Source organism: Tamandua tetradactyla, chromosome 1 (genome assembly GCF_023851605.1).
Source record: "Tamandua tetradactyla isolate mTamTet1 chromosome 1, mTamTet1.pri, whole genome shotgun sequence".
NCBI classification, from domain to species: Eukaryota; Metazoa; Chordata; class Mammalia; order Pilosa; family Myrmecophagidae; genus Tamandua; species Tamandua tetradactyla.
In genome coordinates, this window is record NC_135327.1 from 89,886,587 (window position 1) to 89,906,515 (window position 19,929).

The 19,929-nt window shown below is 40.2% G+C and overlaps 1 protein-coding gene across 2 annotated transcripts in view; it reads left to right on the forward strand.

The window, feature by feature from the left end:
• The first annotated feature begins 17,992 nt into the window (after positions 1-17,992).
• Positions 17,993-19,929, forward strand: part of KBTBD2 (kelch repeat and BTB domain containing 2) — a 30,685-nt gene continuing 28,748 nt past the window's right edge. For both annotated transcript variants that reach the window (XR_013159318.1, XM_077120225.1), the window contains exon 1: positions 17,993-18,287. The gene's annotated coding sequence lies outside the window, so the exon portion shown is untranslated. The remainder of the gene's footprint in view (positions 18,288-19,929) is intronic.

The window sequence follows — 19,929 nt, forward strand, 5'->3', positions numbered from 1 at the left end:
CATGGAATCTTCAATAGGGCATGAGATCTTCTTGGTCTGTAAAGGTTAGTGTGATGGCTTGATATATCCCAGAGTAATTTGGGCAGAGAATAAAAAAGTATTTGCAAAGTCCCTTTGGGGGACTGGGGAGAAAGGAGGAAATATTCAACTTCCCCTTTTAGGGAATTCCTGATATCTCACAAGCAGTGGGGACAACCAATTCAATAGACTGAGCCCTCAATCTTGGAGCTCACCCCTGTGAAACTTATTCCTGAATAGGAAAAGCTAAGCCTACTTAAAATTAGGCCTAAGAGTCACCCCCAGAGAAACTCTTTTGTTGCTCAGATGTTGCCTCTCTCTCTCTAAGCCAACTAGCAGGTGAACTCACTGCCCTCCCCCCTACATGGGACATGACTCCCAGGGGTGTAAATCTCCTGACAACATGGGACCTGACTTCCAGGGATGAACCAGGACCCAGTATCATGGGATTGAGAAAGCCTTCTTGACCAAAAGGGGAAAGAGAGAAATGAGACAAAATAAAGTCTCTGTGGCTAAGAGATTTCAAACAGAGTCAAGAGGTTATCCTGGAGGTTATTCTTATGCATTATATAAATATCTCTTTTTAGTTTATGGTGTTTTGAAGTGGCTATAGGGAAGTACCTGAAACTGTTGAACTGTCTTCTAGTAGACTTGATTCTTGAAGAAGATTGTATAACTATACAGCTTTTACAACATGACTGTATGATTGTGAAAACCTTGTATCTGATGCTCCTTTTTTTCCATGGTATGGATAGATGAGTAAAAAATAAATAAATAAATAGGGTTACTCTGAAATCTGTTCTACGATTAATTGTTGTGTGCTTTGAAATTTATTGCTTTTCTATATATGTTATTTTTCACAATAAAAAATTTTAAGAATAAAAATAAAATATAATGAGGGAGAGAAAGCTAATTGGTTAGATTGAAATAGTATGTGTCAATGAGAGAAAGGGGTAAGGGTTATGGGATGTATGAGTTCTTTTTTTCTTCTTTTTATTATTATTATTTTTTGGAGTGATGCAAATGTTCTAAAAATGATCATGGTGAAGAATACACAACTTACATAATGACATTGTGAGTCATTGATTGTATAATATGGTTGGACTGCATATGTGTGGATATTCGCAATAAAAATATTTTTTAAAAAAAGAATCAAATATCTAGGAATAAACCTAACTGGGGATGTAAAGGACATGTACACAGAAAATTACAAAACATTGCTAAAATAATTCAAAGAAGATTTAAATAGGTGGAAATACGTTCCATGCTCATGAATAGGAGGGTTAAATATAGTAAGATGTCAATTCTATCTGAATTATTCTACAGATTCAATGCAATATCAAAATTCCAACAACTTACTTCAAAGACTTAGAAAAGCAAGTTATCAATTTTTTATTAATTAAAAAATTAACTAACACAACATTTAGAAATCATTCCATTCTACATATGCAATCAGTAATTCTTAATATCATCACATAGATGTATGATCATCATTTCTTAGTACATTTGCATCGATTTAGAAAAAGAAATAGCAAGACAACAGAAAAAGAAATAAAATGATAATATAGAGAAAAAATAAAAATACAAAATACAAAAAATACATTAAAAAAACAGAACAAACAAACAAGCAAAAAAACTATAGCTCAGATGCAGCTTCATTCAGTGTTTTAATATAATTACATTGCAATTAGGTAGTATTGTGCTGTCCATTTTTGAGTTTTTGTATCTAGCCCTGTTGCACAGTCTGTATCCCTTCAGCTCCAATTACCCATTATCTTACCCTATTTCTAACTCCTGATGGTCTCTGTTACCAATGACATATTCCAAGTTTATTCTCTAATGTCGGTTCACATCAGTGGGACCTTACAGTATTTGTCCTTTAGTTTTTGGCTAGTCTCACTCAGCATAATGTTCTCTAGGTCCATCCATGTTATTACATGCTTCATAAGTTTATTCTGTCTTAAAGCTGCATAATATTCCATCGTATGTATATACCACAGTTTGTTTAGCCACTCGTCTGTTGATGGACATTTTGGCTGTTTCCATCTCTTTGCAATTGTAAATAATGCTGCTATAAACATTGGTGTGCAAATGTCCGTTTGTGTCTTTGCCCTTAAGTCCTTTGAGTAGATACCTAGCAATGGTATTGCTGGGTCGTATGGCAATTCTGTATTCAGTTTTTTGAGGAACCGCCAAACTGCCTTCCACAGTGTTTGCACCATTTGACATTCCCACCAACAGTGGATAAGTGTGCCTCTTTCTCCGCATCCTCTCCAGCACTTGTCATTTTCTGTTTTGTTGATAATGGCCATTCTGGTGGGTGTGAGATGATATCTCATTGTGATTTTGATTTGCATTTCTCTAATGGCCAGGGACGTTGAGCATCTCTTCATGTGCCTTTTGGCCATTTGTATTTCCTCTTCTGAGAGGTGTCTGTTCAAGTCTTTTTCCCATTTTGTAATTGGGTTGGCCGTCTTTTTGTTGTTGAGTTGAACAATCTCTTTATAAATTCTGGATACTAGACCTTTATCTGATATGTCATTTCCAAATATTATCTCCCATTGTGTAGGCTGTCTTTCTACTTTCTTGATGAAGTTCTTTGATGCACAAAGTGTTTAATTTTGAGGAGCTCCCATTTATTTATTTCTTTCTTCAGTGCTCTTGCTTTAAGTTTAAGGTCCATAAAACCACCTCCAATTGTAAGATTCATAAGATATCTCCCTACATTTTCCTCTAAATGTTTTATGGTCTTAGACCTAATATTTAGATCTTTGATCCATTTTGAGTTAACTTTTAGGTGTGAGATACGGGTCCTCTTTCATTCTTTTGCATATGGATATCCAGTTCTCTAGGCACCATTTATTGAAGAGACTGTTCTGTCCCAGGTGAATTGGCTTGACTGCCTTGTCAAAGATCAAATGTCCATAGATGAGAGGGTCTATATTTGAGCACTCTCTTCGATTCCATTGGTCGATGTATCTATCTTTATGCCAGTACCATGCTGTTTTGACCACTGTGGCTTCATAATATGCCTTAAAGTCCGGCAGCATGAGACCTCCAGCTTTGTTTTTTTTCCTCAAGATACTTTTAGCAATTCGGGGCACCCTGCCCTTCCAGATAAATTTGCTTATTGGTTTTTCTATTTCTGAAAAATAAGTTGCTGGGATTTTGATTGGTATTGCATTGAATCTGTAAATCAATTTAGGTAGGATTGACATCTTAAATATATTTAGTCTTCCAATCCATGAACACGGTATGCCCTTCCATCTATTTAGGTCTTCTGTGATTTCTTTTAACAGTTTTTTGTAGTTTTCTTTGTATAGGTCTTTTGTCTCTTTAGTTAAATTTATTCCTAGGTATTTTATTCTTTTAGTTGCAATTGTAAATGGAATTCGTTTCTTGATTTCCCCCTCAGCTTGTTCATTGCTAGTGTATAGAAACACTACAGATTTTTGAATGTTGATCTTGTAACCTGCTACTTTGCTGTACTCATTTATTAGCTCTAGTAGTTTTGTTGTGGATTTTTCCGGGTTTTCGACATATACTATCATATCGTCTGTAAACAGTGATAGTTTTACTTCTTCCTTTCCAATTTTGATGCCTTGTATTTCTTTTTCTTGTCTAATTGCTCTGGCTAGAACCTCCAACACGATGTTGAATAATAGTGGTGATAATGGACATCCTTGTCTTGTTCCTGATCTTAGGGGGAAAGTTTTCAATTTTTCCCCATTGAGGATGATATTAGCTGTGGGTTTTTCATATATTCCCTCTATCATTTTAAGGAAGTTCCCTTGTATTCCTATCCTTTGAAGTTTTTTCAACAGGAAAGGATGTTGAATCTTGTCAAATGCCTTCTCTGCATCAATTGAGATGATCATGTGATTTTTCTGCTTTGATTTGTTGATATGGTGTATTACATTAATTGATTTTCTTATGTTGAACCATCCTTGCATACCTGGGATGAATCCTACTTGGTCATGATGTATAATTCTTTTAATGTGTTGCTAGATTCGATTTGCTAGAATTTTGTTGAGGATTTTTGCAAATATATTCATTAGAGAGATTGGCCTGTAGTTTTCTTTTTTTGTAATATCTTTGCCTGGTTTTGGTATGAGGGTGATGTTGGCTTCATAGAATGAATTAGGTAGCTTTCCCTCCACTTCAATTTTTTTTGAAGAGTTTGAGCAGAGTTGGTACTAATTCTTTCTGGAATGTTTCATAGAATTCACATGTGAAGCCATCTGGTCCCGGACTTTTCTTTTTGAGAAGCTTCTGAATGACTGATTCAATTTCTTTACTTGTGATTGGTTTGTTGAGGTCATCTATTTCTTCTTGAGTCAAAGTTGGTTGTTCATGCCTTTCTAGGAACTTGTCCATTTCATCTAAATTGTTGTATTTATTAGCGTAAAGTTGTTCATAGTATCCTGTTATTACCTCCTTTATTTCTGTGAGGTCAGTGGTTATGTCTCCTCTTCCATTTCTGATCTTATTTATTTGCGTCCTCTCTCTTCTTCTTTTTGTCAATCTTGCTAAGGGCCCATCAATCTTGTTGATTTTCTCATAGACCAACTTCTGGTCTTATTGATTTTCTCTATTGTTTTCATGTTCTCAATTTCATTTATTTCTGCTCTAATCTTTGTTATTTCTTTCCTTTTGCTTGCTTTGGGGTTAGTTTGCTGTTCTTTCTCCAGTTCTTCCAAGTGGACAGTTAATTCCTGAATTTTTGCCTTTTCTTCTTTTCTGATACAGGCATTTAGGGCAGTAAATTTCCCTCTTAGCACTGCCTTTGCTGCGTCCCATAGGTTTTGATATGTTGTGTTTTCATTTTCATTTGCCTCGAGATATTTACTAATTTCTCTTGTAATTTCTTCCTTGACCCACTCATTGTTTAAGAGTGTGTTGTTGAGCTTCCACGTATTTGTGAATTTTCTGGCACTCTGCCTATTATTGATTTCCAACTTCATTCCTTTATGATCCGAGAAAGTGTTGTGTTTGATTTCAATCTTTTTAAATTTGTTGAGACTTGCTTTGTGACCCAGCATATGGTCTATCTTTGAGAATGATCCATGAGCACTTGAGAAAAAGGTGTATCCTGCTGTTGTGGGATGTAATGTCCTATAAATGTCTGTTAAGTCTAGCTCATTTATTGTAATATTCAAATTCTCTGTTTCTTTATTGATCTTCTGTCTAGATGTTCTGTCCATTGATGAGAGTGGCGAATTGAAGTCTCCAACTATTATGGTAGATGTGTCTATTTCCCTTTTCAGTGATTGCAGTGTATTCCTCACATATTTTGGGGCATTCTGATTTGGTGCATAAATATTTATGATTGTTATGTCTTCTTGTTTAATTGTTCCTTTTATTAGGAGATAGTATTCTTCTTTGTCTCTTTTAACTGTTTTACATTTGAAGTCTAATTTGTTGGATATTAGTATAGCTACTCCTGCTCTTTTCTGGTTGTTACTTGCATGAAATATCTTTTCCCAACCTTTCACTTTCAACCTATATTTATCTTTGGTTCTAAGATGTGTTTCCTGTAGACAGCATATAGGAGGATCCTGTTTTTTAATCCATTCTGCCAGTCTATGTCTTTTGATTGGGGAATTCAGTCCATTAACATTTAGTGTTATTACTGTTTGGGTAATACTTTCCTGTACCATTCTGCCTTTTTTATTATGTATATCATATCTGATTTTCCTTCTTTCTACACTCTTCTCCATATCTCTCTCTTCTGTCTTTTCGTATCTGACTCTAGTGCTCCCTTTAGTATTTCTTGCAGAGCTGGTCTCTCGTTCACAAATTCTCTCATTTACTTTTTGTCTGAAAATGTTTTAATTTCTCCCTCATTTTTGAAGGACAATTTTGCTGGATATAGAAGTCTTGGCTGGCAGTTTTTCTCTTTTAGTAATTTAAATATATCATCCCACTGTCTTCTAGCTTCCATGGTTTCTGCTGAGAAATCTACACATAGTCTTATTGGGTTTCCCTTGTATGTTATGGATTGTTTTTCTCTTGCTGCTTTCAAGATCCTCTCTTTCTCTTTGACCTCTGACATTCTAACTAGTAAGTGTCTTGGAGAACGCCTATTTGGATCTATTCTCTTTGGGGTGCGCTGCACTTCTTGGATCTGTAATTTTAGGTCTTTCATAAGAGTTGGGAAATTTTCAGTGATAATTTCTTCCATTAGTTGTTCTCCTCCTTTTCCCTTCTCTTCTCCTTCTGGGACACCCACAACATGTATATTTGCGCTTCATATTATCATTCAGTTCCCTGAGCCCCTGCTCAAAATTTTCCATTCTTTTCCCTATAGTTTCTGTTTCTTTTTGGATTTCATATGTTCCATCCTCCAGTTCACTAATTCTAGCCTCTGTCTCTTTAAATCTACCATTGTAGGTTTCCATTGTTTTTTTCATCTCTTCTACTGTGTCTTTCATTCCCATAAGTTCTGTGATTTGTTTTTTCAGACTTTCCATGTCTTCTTTTTGTTGATCCCATGCCTTCTTCATGTCCTCTCTCAATTTATTGATTTGGTTTTTGAAGAGGTTTTCCATCTGTTCGTATATTCAGAATTAGTTGTCTCAGCTCCTGTATCTCATTTGAGCTATTGGTTTGTTCCTTTGACTGGACCATATCTTCAATTTTCCAGGTGTGATTTGCTATTTTTTGCTGGCATCTGGGCATTTAATCAGATTTCCCTGGGTGTGGGACCCAGCAGGTTGAAAGACTTTCCTGTGAAGTCTCTGGGCTCTGTTTTCCTTATCCTGCCCAGTATGTGGTGCTTGTCTGTCTCCGGGTCCCACCAGCAAAAGATGTTGTGGTTCCTTTAACTTTTGAAGATTCTCGCTGCTGGGTGTGTGGTGGAGACAGAGGAAAGGTTGTAGGTTGGTTTTAATGGCTTCAAATTGTGAAGTCCTGGGATCTGAATTCCTTGAGAGAGGGATTCCACCTGAGTTGCATTTCACCCCTCCTGCGGGGAAGGTTCAGGTGGTAGAGAGCCCTGAAAGCAGCCTGTTTCTGCATTCGGGGCAGTTGCAACCTGTGTAATCCCAGCGCTGAGCCCAGAGGCAACGAAGCCTCCATAGAAACAGCCGCAGAAGGCTCTGTTTCACCCCCTTTCCTCTTTTTCAGTTAGCCCAATAGGCGACTTCTGCCTTGATCAGTTTCTCCTGAGCTGAGGGCCTGTTTTTAGTAGTCAGAAGTCATTCATTAATGCCACTATTGGTGTTAGGTTGGGCTCGGTCTCTACTACTGTTGGAGACTCTTTCCTTTCCCTCCAGGAAGTTGAGGGGGAGGGGCGCCTGGCGCCGCGGCTTTGGGAACCGCTGTTCCGAGGCTCCCAGCCGGCCCGGGAAGCCGTGTGTGTGGGAGGGGCTGCGGTCGCTGACCACTGTGGCTTGGGGAACCGCCATTCTGAGGCTCCCAGCTGGCCCGGAAAGCTGCGCATAGGGGGAGGGGCTCCAGTGGCCAGCCGCTGTGGCTTGGGGAACCGCTGTTCTGAGGCTCCCAGCCAGCCCGGGAAGCCGCGTGTGGCAGGGCCACCGTGGCTTGGGGAACCGCCGATCTAAGGCTCCCAGCCAGCCCGGTAAGCCGTGTGTGTGGAAGGGGCTCCGGCCAGCAGCCGCCATGGCCCAGGGAAGTGTGCACCTCTTGTGGACCTCACCGCAGCGGATTCTCTTAGCTGGTCCAGCCGGTCCAGAATGGGGCATGCTGTGTGTCTGGTCTCTGTCATGGCTCCGGGAGCTGTTCTGTACTGTTTCTAGTTCTTTATTAGTTGTTCTGGAGGAGGAACTAAGACCCGTGCACCTTACTAAGCCGCCATCTTCAATGTCACAAGTTATCAATTTTATTTGAAGGAAAGGAGACCTCAAATAGCTAAAAATATCCTAAGAAAGAAAAATGAAGTGGGAGGATTAATACTTCCTAGCTTTAAGGCCTATTATAAAGCCAAAGTGGTCAAAACAGCATTATACTGGCACAAGGAAGTATTGACAGGTGGAATTGAATTGAGAGTGCAGAGATAGACCACCAAATCTATGGTACACTGATCTTCAACAAGATCCCCAAATTCACTGAACTGAGATTGAATAGTGTTTTCAATAAATGGGCATGGGAGAACTGGGTATCAATAGCAAAAAGAATGAAAGAGGACCTTTACTTTATGCCCTATATAAAAATTAATTCAAAATGGATCAAAGACTGAAATATAAGAGCCAGTACCATAAAATTCTTAGAAGAAAATATCGGGAAATATCTTTAAGACCTAGTAATAGGAAGTAGTTTCCGAAACTTTACACCCAAAGCACAAGCAATGGGAGAAAAAATAGATAAATTGGAACTCCTCAAAATCAAATGCTTCTGTGCCTCAAAAGACTTTGCCAAATGGTGAAGAGGCATCCAGCTCAATGGGAGAAAACATTTGGAATTCACGTATTGGATAAAGGTTTGAAATCCTGTATACATAAAGAAACCATACAACTCAACAACAAAAGAACAAATAACCCAATTATAAAATGGGCTACAGATATGAATAAGCATTTTTCTGAAGCACAAATACAGATGCTCAAAAGCACATGAAGAGATACTCGTTTTCATTAGTTATAAGGGAAATGCAGATCAAGACTACAATAAGATACCACCTCACCCCTATAAGAATGGCTGCTATTAAACAAACAGGAAACTACAAATGTTGGAGAGGATGTGGAGAAATTGGAATACTTATGCACTACTGGTGGGAATGTATCATGGTACAGCATCTATGGAAGACAGTTTGGAGGTTCCTTTGAAAACGAAATATTGAGTTGTGCTATGACTCAGCAATACCACTACTCAGTACATACCCAGAAGAGCTGAAAGCAGTGACACAGAGATTTGCATACTGATGTTCAGAGCAGCATTATTGACAATTGCCAAAAGATGGAAACAACCCAAGTGCCCATCAACATGCAAGTGGAGGAACATAATGTATTATATACATACAATGGAATATTATGTAACACTAAGAAGAAATGAGGTCCTGAAGCATATGATAACATGGATGAACCTTGAGGACATAATGATGAATGAAATAAGCCAGACACAAAAGGATAGATACTGTGTGATTTAGCTATTATGACCTAAAAGGTCATAATCTCAGAGGCTTATAATATAGAATATAGGGGACCTAGAGATTCACACAAACTAATGAGTTTGAACTTAAATGTGAGGGAATGGAATGAAGTGAAGGCACTTCTTTAGTGGATCTATGATTAATATTGCCATATTGAAGGTAAATATGACTTAAAGGGGTTGTGTAGAGCCATGTATCCCACCAATTAACACTACAAATATAAATAAGTTCTTGCGTAAACTACTTCAGAATTATGAATCTTGTACAAAGAGTCAATAATAGAGAGGTATAGGGAAAAAACTATTATTGAATGCTATGATCTATATTTAACAGGAAGATATCAATATAACAGCAATACCACGGTAAATAACTGGGGTGGGGGGAAGGACAAGTGTTAAGGAGAGGTTTGGACTTCCTGTTTGGTGAGGGTGTGTTTATCAGTTATTTTTCTCTTTGGAGCAATGAAAATTGTCTAAGAATGAGTGTGTTGATGTTTGTACAAAGTGAGGATAATGTGAGTTGTGCATTGTTGACTTTGGACATTATACATGATGCCCAATGGATGGAAGTGGCTGAAGGATACATTGACTGAGAAGTATAATGGCTAACTATAGTGTATGCATATGATGGAATATTGTGACTACAGAAAGAATGAAGTCATGTGGCATGCAACAAGGTGAATGAACCTTGGGGACATTATGTGGTGCAAAATAAGCCAGAAACAAAATAACAAATATTATATAGTCTTTTTAAGAAAATACGTATAAGAAAATTGGGGTCTAGATTGTAAGCTTTTATGGCAGTCATATTACTGCAGAGCTGTTAATGTTATTTCTGGATTTAAGATCTTGTGCTATATATGTATAACTTGGTACTCCCTGGAACTTTGGTTACCTGTGTGACAATGAAGACTCAGAGTTGCAGTTCTGTAGCTCTGAAAGTCAGCACTGCTGCATAAACAGCTGTTTAAACAAACTGAAAAAGAGGTCAGGCTTCAATTAGAAATAAGAATTAAGCCAATTGGCTCATGACTTAGGTGAATCAGAATACAGGGGTAAGGATGACATTGTCTGTATTTTAGAACTTAACCTACTGTATGCCACAAAAGGAAGAGATGTTTATTTTGTCCAAAACCTAAATTTTCTGTAGCACATTATCTAACTTAACCTGCCTGGATAGCTCATTTAAACAATATAAACATATGGAGCCCAGAATGGGAATGAGGGCTTGTAATTCGGTATAGTTTAAGGTAGTACTTGAATACATCCCTGAAGCATGTTGGGGAGTTAATTTAAAAGTATTGGCAAAGTCCCTTAAGGGGTGGGAGAAGAAATATGAAACTATTAAGCTTTACCACCAGGGAAACCCCTGATACTAATCTCAAATATTAGGGACTCCCAAGTCAGTAGGGCAAACCCTTGATCTCGAGGCTTGCTTTTGTGAAGCTCATTTCTGTAGTGGAAAACTTAAACCTACCTACAGTTATGCCTAAAAGTTCCTTTCAGAAAACCTCTTTTGTTTCTCAGATGTGGCCTCTCTCTCTCTAAGCCCAACTCTGAAAGTAAAATCATAAGCCTCTCCCCTACATGTGACATGATGTCCAGGGGTGAAAGTCGCCCTGGTAATGTGGGATATGACTCCCAGGGACGAGCCTGGCCCTAGCACCAGGGAATTAACAATGCCTTCCTGACTAAAAGGGGAAGATGAAATGTAGCAAAATAAGGTATTAGTGACTAAGAGGGTTCAAATGGAGCCAAGAAGCTAAACTGGAGGCTACTCTTACATGAGCTTTAGCTAGATAGTGCTAATTACCACAGTTTGCCAAACTCTAAACAAAACCATTCCTATTAACCCTAAAGAACACCTAGGGTTCTGAGATTCTACAATTTTTCACCTTCTAAGACTACATTCCAGAAACCTAAAGCCTCCAGACAATTCCTAGGGTATATAAGTCCTGAAACCCAGAGGGGCCAGCCTCTCCAGAACATTAACTAGTTCCATCCCCCTCTATCCCATATTACCAACATGAAAAAGTTAGAATAGGCATAGCCTAAATACCGCTAAAGATTGGGAGAAGGAGCAAAGGAGAAGGAGGAGTTAGAGAAGATAGGATTTACAAATGAGTATGACTGCTGAATCATTATATTGATATTTCTTTCAGTCTCCAGTGTCTTAGAGCAGCTAAAAGGAAAAACCTAAAATTGTGGAACTGTAACTCATGCCAAACTCTGAAATTTGTTCTACAACTCTTATAATGTACTTTGAAATTTATTGCTTTTTTGTATGTATGCTCTATTTCATAATAAAAATGTTTAAAAAATAGTATACAGCAACTATGTTCCTATCTTTTTCCATCACCCCACTTTTATATAGCTCTTGTCACAAATGACATGTTTATATATTGTGAATCCAGAAGCACTGATTTATGATTACATTTTATGCATTTGCCTTTTAGATCCTGTAGGAAGTAAAAAGTGGAGTTACAAACCAAAAATACAATAGTACTGGCATTTATATTGACTCTTATGTCATACCCTTACTGGAGATCTTTATTTCTTCATGCAGCTTTGATCTACTATCTATTGTCCTTTCCTTTCAAACTGCAGAATTCTCTTTTGCATTTCTTGTATTTCTGGTGAAAAACTTCAGCTTTTGTTTACGTGGGACAAAATGAGGGACACATTTCCCTCATTTTTGAAAGACAATTTTGTTAGATATAGTAATTCTTGGTTGGCTGTTTTTTGCTGTCAATGCTTTAAATATGTATTCCTACTGACTTCTTGCCTCCAAGGTTTTCTATGTGAAATTGCATTTAATCTTATTGAGATTTCTTTATATGTGGCATGTTGCTTCCCCCTTGTGGCTTTCAGAATTCTTTCTTTATCTTTGGCATACAACAGTTTGATTATAATATGCCATGGCAGGAATCTCTTTGTGTTTTTCCTGTTTGGAGTTTGTTGAGTATCTTGGATGTGTGTATTCATGTCTTTCATTAAATTTGGGAAGTTTCCAGCCATTATTTATTTGAATACTCTCTCTCTCTTCTCCTTCTGGGACTCTCTGAATGGACTCCACAACTGGTATGCTTGATGGTGTCCCAGATGTTCGTGAGGTTCTGCTCACTTTTCTTCATCGTTTCTTCTTTCTGCTCCACAGATTGGTTGATTTCAACTGTCTTACCTTCAAGTTCATCGATTCTTTCTTCTGCCAGTTCTAATCTTATATTGAGTGCCTCTAGGGAATTTTTAATTTCTGTTACTGTGGTCTTCAGCTCTGTTTGGTTCCTGTTCATAATTTCCATATCTCTATTGATAATCTTTTTGTTCTCATCTATCATTTTCCTGATTTCCTTTAGTTCTCTGCTCATGATTGTCTTTAGTTCTTTGAGTATATTTAGGACCATTTTTAAAAAGTCTTTGATATGTCTCAGGTCTGTTCCTCCTTATTGATGGTTTGTAATGCTTTAAGCTTCTTCTTTGCCTGGACCATTGCTTCCTGTTTCTTTGTGTGTTTTGTGATCTTTTGTTGAAACCTGGACATTTTGATATTCTAATGTTTTATTGCTGAAGTTTAGACTCTGAGGCATCTGTTCTTTATCACTGTATTCAGCTAGTGTTATAACAGAGTTTTCTTTGATTGCCAGGAGCAAAAAAAATAAAATAAAATAAAGGAAGAAAAAATAAAACACTTTTCCTATGCAGATTAACCAGTGACAATGCTCTCCTTCAGAACTTATCCAGTCAATGACGTTGGATAATAGCTTCAAGCCAGAGCACAGGGGCCTCCTTGATCCTTTCTGTGCATGTGTCCTATCTTGGGTATGTTTGTGTTGCCTTAGACATACTCCCATTATATGGTTCCGAATGTTCCTCTTCCCTAGGAAACAGTTTCTCACAATCTCAGGCACTGTACTGTATGTTCTATAGCTAGCAAATCATTGCCCCAGAGAGTTGACTGCCATCCCCCAGTGTTTTGTGGGAGAGTTCCATGAACTGCCTTCTACAAGGAGGACAAACTTTGGGATGGCAAGTCCTTCAGGCCACCATCAGACAGATTGGGCCAAATATACATGCCCCCAGTTTTTGCAGGGGGGTTTCCCTGCTCCCTCTGGAACCAGGACCAAATGTCCACACTGTGAGTACAGCTTGTTCTTCACCAAGCAGGTGAGGGGTGAGGAAGTGGCTACACAAGGTCCAGACGATCCTACTGCTTCTAAGGTGGCTTTTTCTTGATATGGGCCTTGCCCTGACATCGCAATCCTTTAAATTTCTTTTGGACCTTTGAGGAAGATGTTTCTGACAGTTCTTGCTGGTTGTTCAAAGCTTCTGTGGGGGACAGAGCCCTGAAGCATCTCAGTCTACCATCTTGTACTGGGCTGGCAGCCTCTATGAGTCTTTTATCTCTGTATCTGAGGGTATTAAGATAAATACTTGTTAAATGAATGATGTCTGTTTTTAGAACATTTATCTTGAAAAAAATTATAGCATCATAAGTTGTAAAACTAGTAAAGAGAGTTTTTTGTGTACCCAGCACCCAGTGCTAGTATCTTACATAACTATAATAAAGTATCAAATCAGGAAATTGACTTTGACAATATTCTATACTACAGACCTCACTCAGATTTTGTCACTTTTTGTATGCACTGACTTTTTTGTATGTGTGTATGATGCTGGATAAAACGCGGATTTGTTGCCCAATACGTTTAACAGTCAATCTATGACACCAGAGTTTAAAAAAAAAGTTTTTATCGTAAAGCACAATACAATGAGAACAGGAGGTTTGTGAGTCTTAGATATGTCTCCCTGAACTAGAGTTTCTGAGAACTTGGCAAAAATGAGTTTATGATAATGAGTGCAATATTTGAGATGACGAGGTTAGAGATAATCTAATTATGGAACATGCACAAACAATTTACATACTTGGTTATAACATGTATGAAAGCAAATGGTGGCTTAATATGATTATGGGCATGATTTTTAATATTACAATGAGGTATAGGTTAACTATAGGTTCAAGTTTTGTGCTACTGCACATGTCAGGTGGGCCAACTCTGGTTAGGACTGGCCTTTTCTAGAGAGATAAGGTAGTAATTGGGTTGAGTTGGCTCAGATTTCTTCGTTAATAAACATTAAAGGTTGTTAATAGAACCGCACGGCTTTTAAGTTACAAAATAAGATAAGTACAGGGACATTAGATTATTATGAGGCTACTCAGTTACAGTTACAAAGCAAAGCATCAAGGTATCTGGACTACAATTCAGTGAGTTATAACAGTTACAAGTATTTGCCTTTGGGCTACATTATAATATATCAGAAAGTTAATAAACATGTAAGTAAAGTTCTGTAAGCTATAATTGTATTTGTTCTTGGTTACATGAACACGTAATTCTATTAATTTATCATACATATAGATTTGTTTAGTCACTACAGTGATGATACATAACTGTTCTTTCATGATGAAGGAACTCCTTAAGAATGATGTCTATTCGGAGGAACTCCTTTGGTCTACCTCTTAAGAATGATGTCTATTTCAACTAGACTTTTTCTGTATTATTTATGGGGAAGACAGATGGAGAGGAGATATTGCATATTAGCTCTGGAATGTGCTGCCCACCCCCACCCCCTCCCCCACTCAAAGATGGCCCTGCTCACTTCCTCCCTCAAACTTAAAATTTTAAAGTAGGTTAAAATATTAAATTTAAGAATTATGATTTAAACATTCAGAAATGGCTAAGCAAAGAAAATGGTCAAATTGAGAATATTTGTAGTTGCATCTTAATTTTTCCAGGAATCATTCCTGTCTTCTTTCTTTTCTAGTATCATGACAATGTTTAAAATGCAGTCTTAGGAGGATACTGTTTCATGGCCATTGGCACTTAATTAAAAGAAAAGATGCCTTGTTAACCAAAAAGGAATGCTTGAAACAATGTCATGTGCCTGTTTTTGGATCTGGATCACAATGGAGATGCTGTTCATTCCAAAAAAGTTTGTGTAATTGCTGGAAAATACGGATTTATGATCTCCCTAAACTGGATGCTGTAACAAGCTGATTGTTCAGGGCCTTTTAAGCTGAAAGGCGAGATCTGTAAGGGAATTAAGGTGATGATTTAGGTGGTCTCTTAAATTAGTATTGCCAAGCACCCTATAGTTCTTTGAAGGCAGTTACAGAAGGAAAGCTGAGCAAGGAGACAACTTCTTCTGTCTACATCAGCCCCCATCTTCCTAATCATGCCACTCCCCTCTGCAACTTCCTTTAAAGGGCAGTGTGAACTTTGAGGGAAAGGATGGCAAACACATACAAATATTTGAGAATGAATGTTCAACCTGTACTTTTCCCAATTTAAGACAATAGTCCACCAAATAAATAAATAAATCAGCTTATTTGAAACCCCAGAAATTTCAATTCAGCTTTTCAGCCCCCAGTATTTCAAGTGTGAGAACACAGTAAAGTATTAGCTAACAGCAGACTGCTGACCCAACCAACATCCATTCCCAATGTGTTAATCCCTTGTAACCTTCCACTAGAGTTTGGAAAAACTAAATGTGCACAGCTTCAGGTGGCCAAATGACAATTCAAGATATTGTAGTATATGTGGAACTCTGCTGAGTTTGGGGAATGAGGTACTGTCCTAGAAAGCTTTTGCTTTCCTCAAAAAATTAACATGGGTGGCAGGAGCCACCTTATTTCCCTTCTTCCTGCCTTGGACAAGGGTGTGAAAGCTAGAGCTGCTGCAGTCATCTTGCAACCATGAGGGAAATGTATAGAGGATTGCAGAAATGCTGGTCCTGCTGTTCTTGAGCTTTTGAGCCAATAAGTGTGACTGCCTGCCTGCATATTTACTATGTAATGAAATAGAGCCTTATTTATTTAATCCCTTGCAGTGGAATCTTGTGTTACTTGCAGTCAAAACCATTAAAATGACACCTTTTTAGTCCTCCGTTTCATCCTCACAATTAGCTACTTCTTCTAGTTATTGGTATTACCAATTGCCCAAATGAGAATATCATCTTCCTTGCCTTCTTACTTTCCTTCATTGTCTTAGCAACCAAGTTTAATTTATTATTGCTAGCTAGTTTTCAAATCCATGCCTGCTTCATCATCCTCACTGACACTAATTTAGTTTGAGCTCTCTCTCCAGCTCCTGTCTGAACTATTTTAATAACCTCCTAACTAGCCTCCTTGTTTTATGATCCCATCTTTACAGTCCAATATCCACCACGGTTCAGGTACTTTTTAAACGTCTTATCAAGATATTCTCTTGCTTAAAAATCTTAAATTGCCCCCTATTGCTTATAAGATGAAACACAGATTTGTTACCATAGTATTCTTTGTTGTTTCTGCCTTCTTGTTTAGACTAAGTGCTGTATCCCTTCTATCCCATCTGGCATACAATAAGTACTCAAATGTTCATTAAATGACTGAATCTTTGCATGGCTTATTATTTGATACATTATTTAAAATATATTACTGATATATTTACGTGATAACCACGTAAACATTTGATCAGACTAAGCTCAGTGACAGCATATTGGGCACTCAAGGAAGATCTGTTGTATGAATTGTTTCTAAATTCTGTAAAACAATCCTTTAGCAGTCGTCCTAGATACATCTTGCTGTGCATTCAGTTGATCTAGCCTAGCAAGGCATCCCCTCTTCCAAGAAAGAAGCTCCCGTCCGTAAAATATATACTTTTAATTTATAATTAGTCACCTATATTCTCCAGGTTGGACTTGTGCCAAAAGTGGAAGTTAGGAAGTGCGGAGTCTGTGTGGGCATTCCTAACAATTTTTGATCTATGAATAACTCCTATCAAAAGAAAGCGCAAACCCACAACCTTCTGCTCTGCAAACCTACAACCTTTAGCAAGCTGTGCCAAGCTAACTAGTATCAGCCACAGCCATTAGTGGCTACAAACACTTGACTTTGGGTAACAAAACTGAAGGCGCTCCTTTGGAACTTGCTGGCGGCCGCCTGTATCCACCGCATTGCAGCATAAAATCATCTTAAGGTCCACATACAGAGCTCTTTTCCGTATCCCAACGGGTCCGTCCCCAGAACTTCAGGCTCTTTCAGGTGCTTTTGAGTTTTTCCTTGGCCCGTCTTGGGCTCGGTAAAATCGAACGTACTCTAAAAGGTGGCGGGAGTGTTTTGGAAAAAAGGAGTTGAGACAAAGCCCACTCGAGCAATCCGCCCAATGCCTCCCAACCTTCTCCTTCCCGGGGCGGGTGTTGCCTTGCCCTACTCATTCCCATTTCCCGACCCCGGCTGCAAAACATCTGCTGTGAGAAAAGTGTAGGTATCGAAATGGAAAAACAGCCTAAGGCGTAAAATCTGAGTCTCTGCCTTCTGGATTTCCTAGACCGGAATTTCACTGTCCGCTCCTTCCGCCAACTCGGCCGGAAAGATCGGCCGCCCGCGCCTGCCCCTGCCGCGCGCGCGCCCTCCGCGGGCTCCGGTGACCTTCCCCGGGAACCCCGCACATTCAAGCTTCTCGGTTACCTCGTGCCGCCCCCTCCCTTCCTGCTTCCTTTTTCGCGCCTGCGCGTTCCCAATTGTTTTGGTTTTCAGGTGGGATCCAGCAAAGGAAAAGGGCGGGGGACGTTAGAGGGAGGGCAGCGAGGGGGGGTGTCTCATGAACCCGGGAAAGTGCAAAACTGTCTCTGGTGCGGAGAGGCGCGCGGGAACAGAAGACAGCGAGGCCTGGCGAGAGGCTGGCGTGCCTCCGAGCTGGGCAGCGGTCTGCTGGTCGCGCGTTCCCAGGCCCGCCGAGGGGGCCGCCAAGGGGGCGAGAGCGCGCGGCGCGGACGGGGCGGGGGCGGCAAGCTGGGCGTCTGGAGGCCCGGGGGCTGACGGGGCGGCGTAGGTGGGCGGCGCAGCTCCCGGAGGAGGAGTCTGGCGGTGGTTCGGCCCTGAGCAGAGTGCGGCGCCTCCCGCAGAGGACGCTGCTTTCCGCGCCGGACGGACCGTCTACAGTGGGAGGGCGCGAGGGGAAACCGGAAGGAAGAGGAGTGGCGGCGTCAGCTTTCCTCGGCGGGAGGCGGAGAAGAGACCCCGGCTCTGGCCGCGGCGGTGGGCCACGCCCCCGCCGCCGCGCCCGAGGTTCCCAGTGTCTGAAGGGTCGCGGGCCGGACCGTATCTCACCCTTCGGGACTGCGGGTCGCTGGTGAGTAGGAGTTGTCCGCGCCGAGCCGGGAGAAGGGAGCGGGGGTTCGGAGCGGGGGTGGGGGGATACGCGGAGACCTGTGGAGGAGTTGGGAGAGGGGGGTTGCTGCAGGCGGAAGCTCGGCCCTTTGTGGCTCGACCGCGGGGGGCGGCGGCCGCGGCATCTTTCAAACCCGAGACGCTTCCGCTGCCGGCGGGGGAGGGGCGCGGGCGGCCGGCGCCGCCCTCCGCAGTCCGCGGCGGCCTCTCTGCAACCGGGTTTCGGGCCGGTGCGCGAGGCGGGAGCGCCGGAGGGCGCCGCTCGCGGGGCGTTTCCGGCCCCAGCCCTGGGGATACCTTCGGGGCCTGGAGTTTCGGGATCGGCCCCCTCGTGCTGTCGTCTCCGCCCTTGCGAAAATATAGCTGATTATCTATCGATTAGCGACGTGGTGGACCAGAGGAGGGCAAGCCCTTCCTTTATTTATTTTTCCTGTGCATCCGGAGTAACCAAGAGGTTCCTATAAAGCAGAGGCTACATTATGCTCTAACAACGATTTAAAAAAGAAAGCAGAGCTGCCCTTTGAAACGAAAATTGTGTGCGTGTTTATTTTAGACTGCGAAATCGTTAACTTATGGAATTCGACCACCTATGAATTGAGAAACCGTGGAGTAGAAGCATGTCTTTTGGTTTCTTGTGGGACACTTATTTTGTTAACTTTTTTTTTTTTGGTTTAGTAATCTAAAATCTCTTCTTATAGCCACCTCAACCAAAGGGAGAGGAGTACCCATTCCGTGGGCTACAGATTTCTGCGAGATCCGGTCTTTAAGACTTGTCAACTACTAGGATGGCACCTTTAAGTGAAAATAGAAAAGAATCCGAAATATAAAATTAACTTTAAAAGGATGTGTTCGTGTGAATTCTCTCTCTTCTGTATCAATTAGCCAAATAAAATCGTAGGGGACAGGACTGGTCACGTGTTTTTATACATGAATCTGTGCGTCTGGCTCATTAGGCATTGAAAAACAAAACCGTGTCAGCAATGTGGTCTGACCAAAATTATGTTTTCTAACATCGAGGCTACTAAGTGTGTGGGGGGGGTGGGGGGGTGATTTTCTCCCTTTGAGTTGTGAATATTTATTTGGGTGAACTCGAGTAGTATGGATTTTAAATCTCTTGCGATTATGTGTGACTTCTTTTATTTAGTCTTTGGTAGGGACTTTTTGTTCCCCCAGAATTTTTTCAGGAAGAACTTTCTTCCTGACCTAAAGTAAATTGAAAAGCCAAACCAGTCGGTTGTTTTCCAGTCATCATGATGTATAATTTTGCTTTTCTTTGCATCTTGCTCTGATATTAAACTTACTTCTTCCCTTTGATCGTTTGTTGTTCCAGTGTTTATTGAAACTCTTTGAGATTTTGCCCTGAAATTCTCAAGAAGTTGTCTGTCAGTAGTGCTGGAAGGCTATGACATTTAGGGTTGAGCATGCTTTATAGTGCACGTGTTTCCGCAGTGGTATTTTCTCTACACAGTTTTTTAGGAAGAGCTTATAAGTGTTATAACTCTTCTTTTTTGCTCCCATAGAAGGCGTTACCAAAAAAATTCTTAACTACACAGGGCCTGTAAGGAGATGGGGAGGGAATAGAGGTGACATAGTAATTAAGTCCA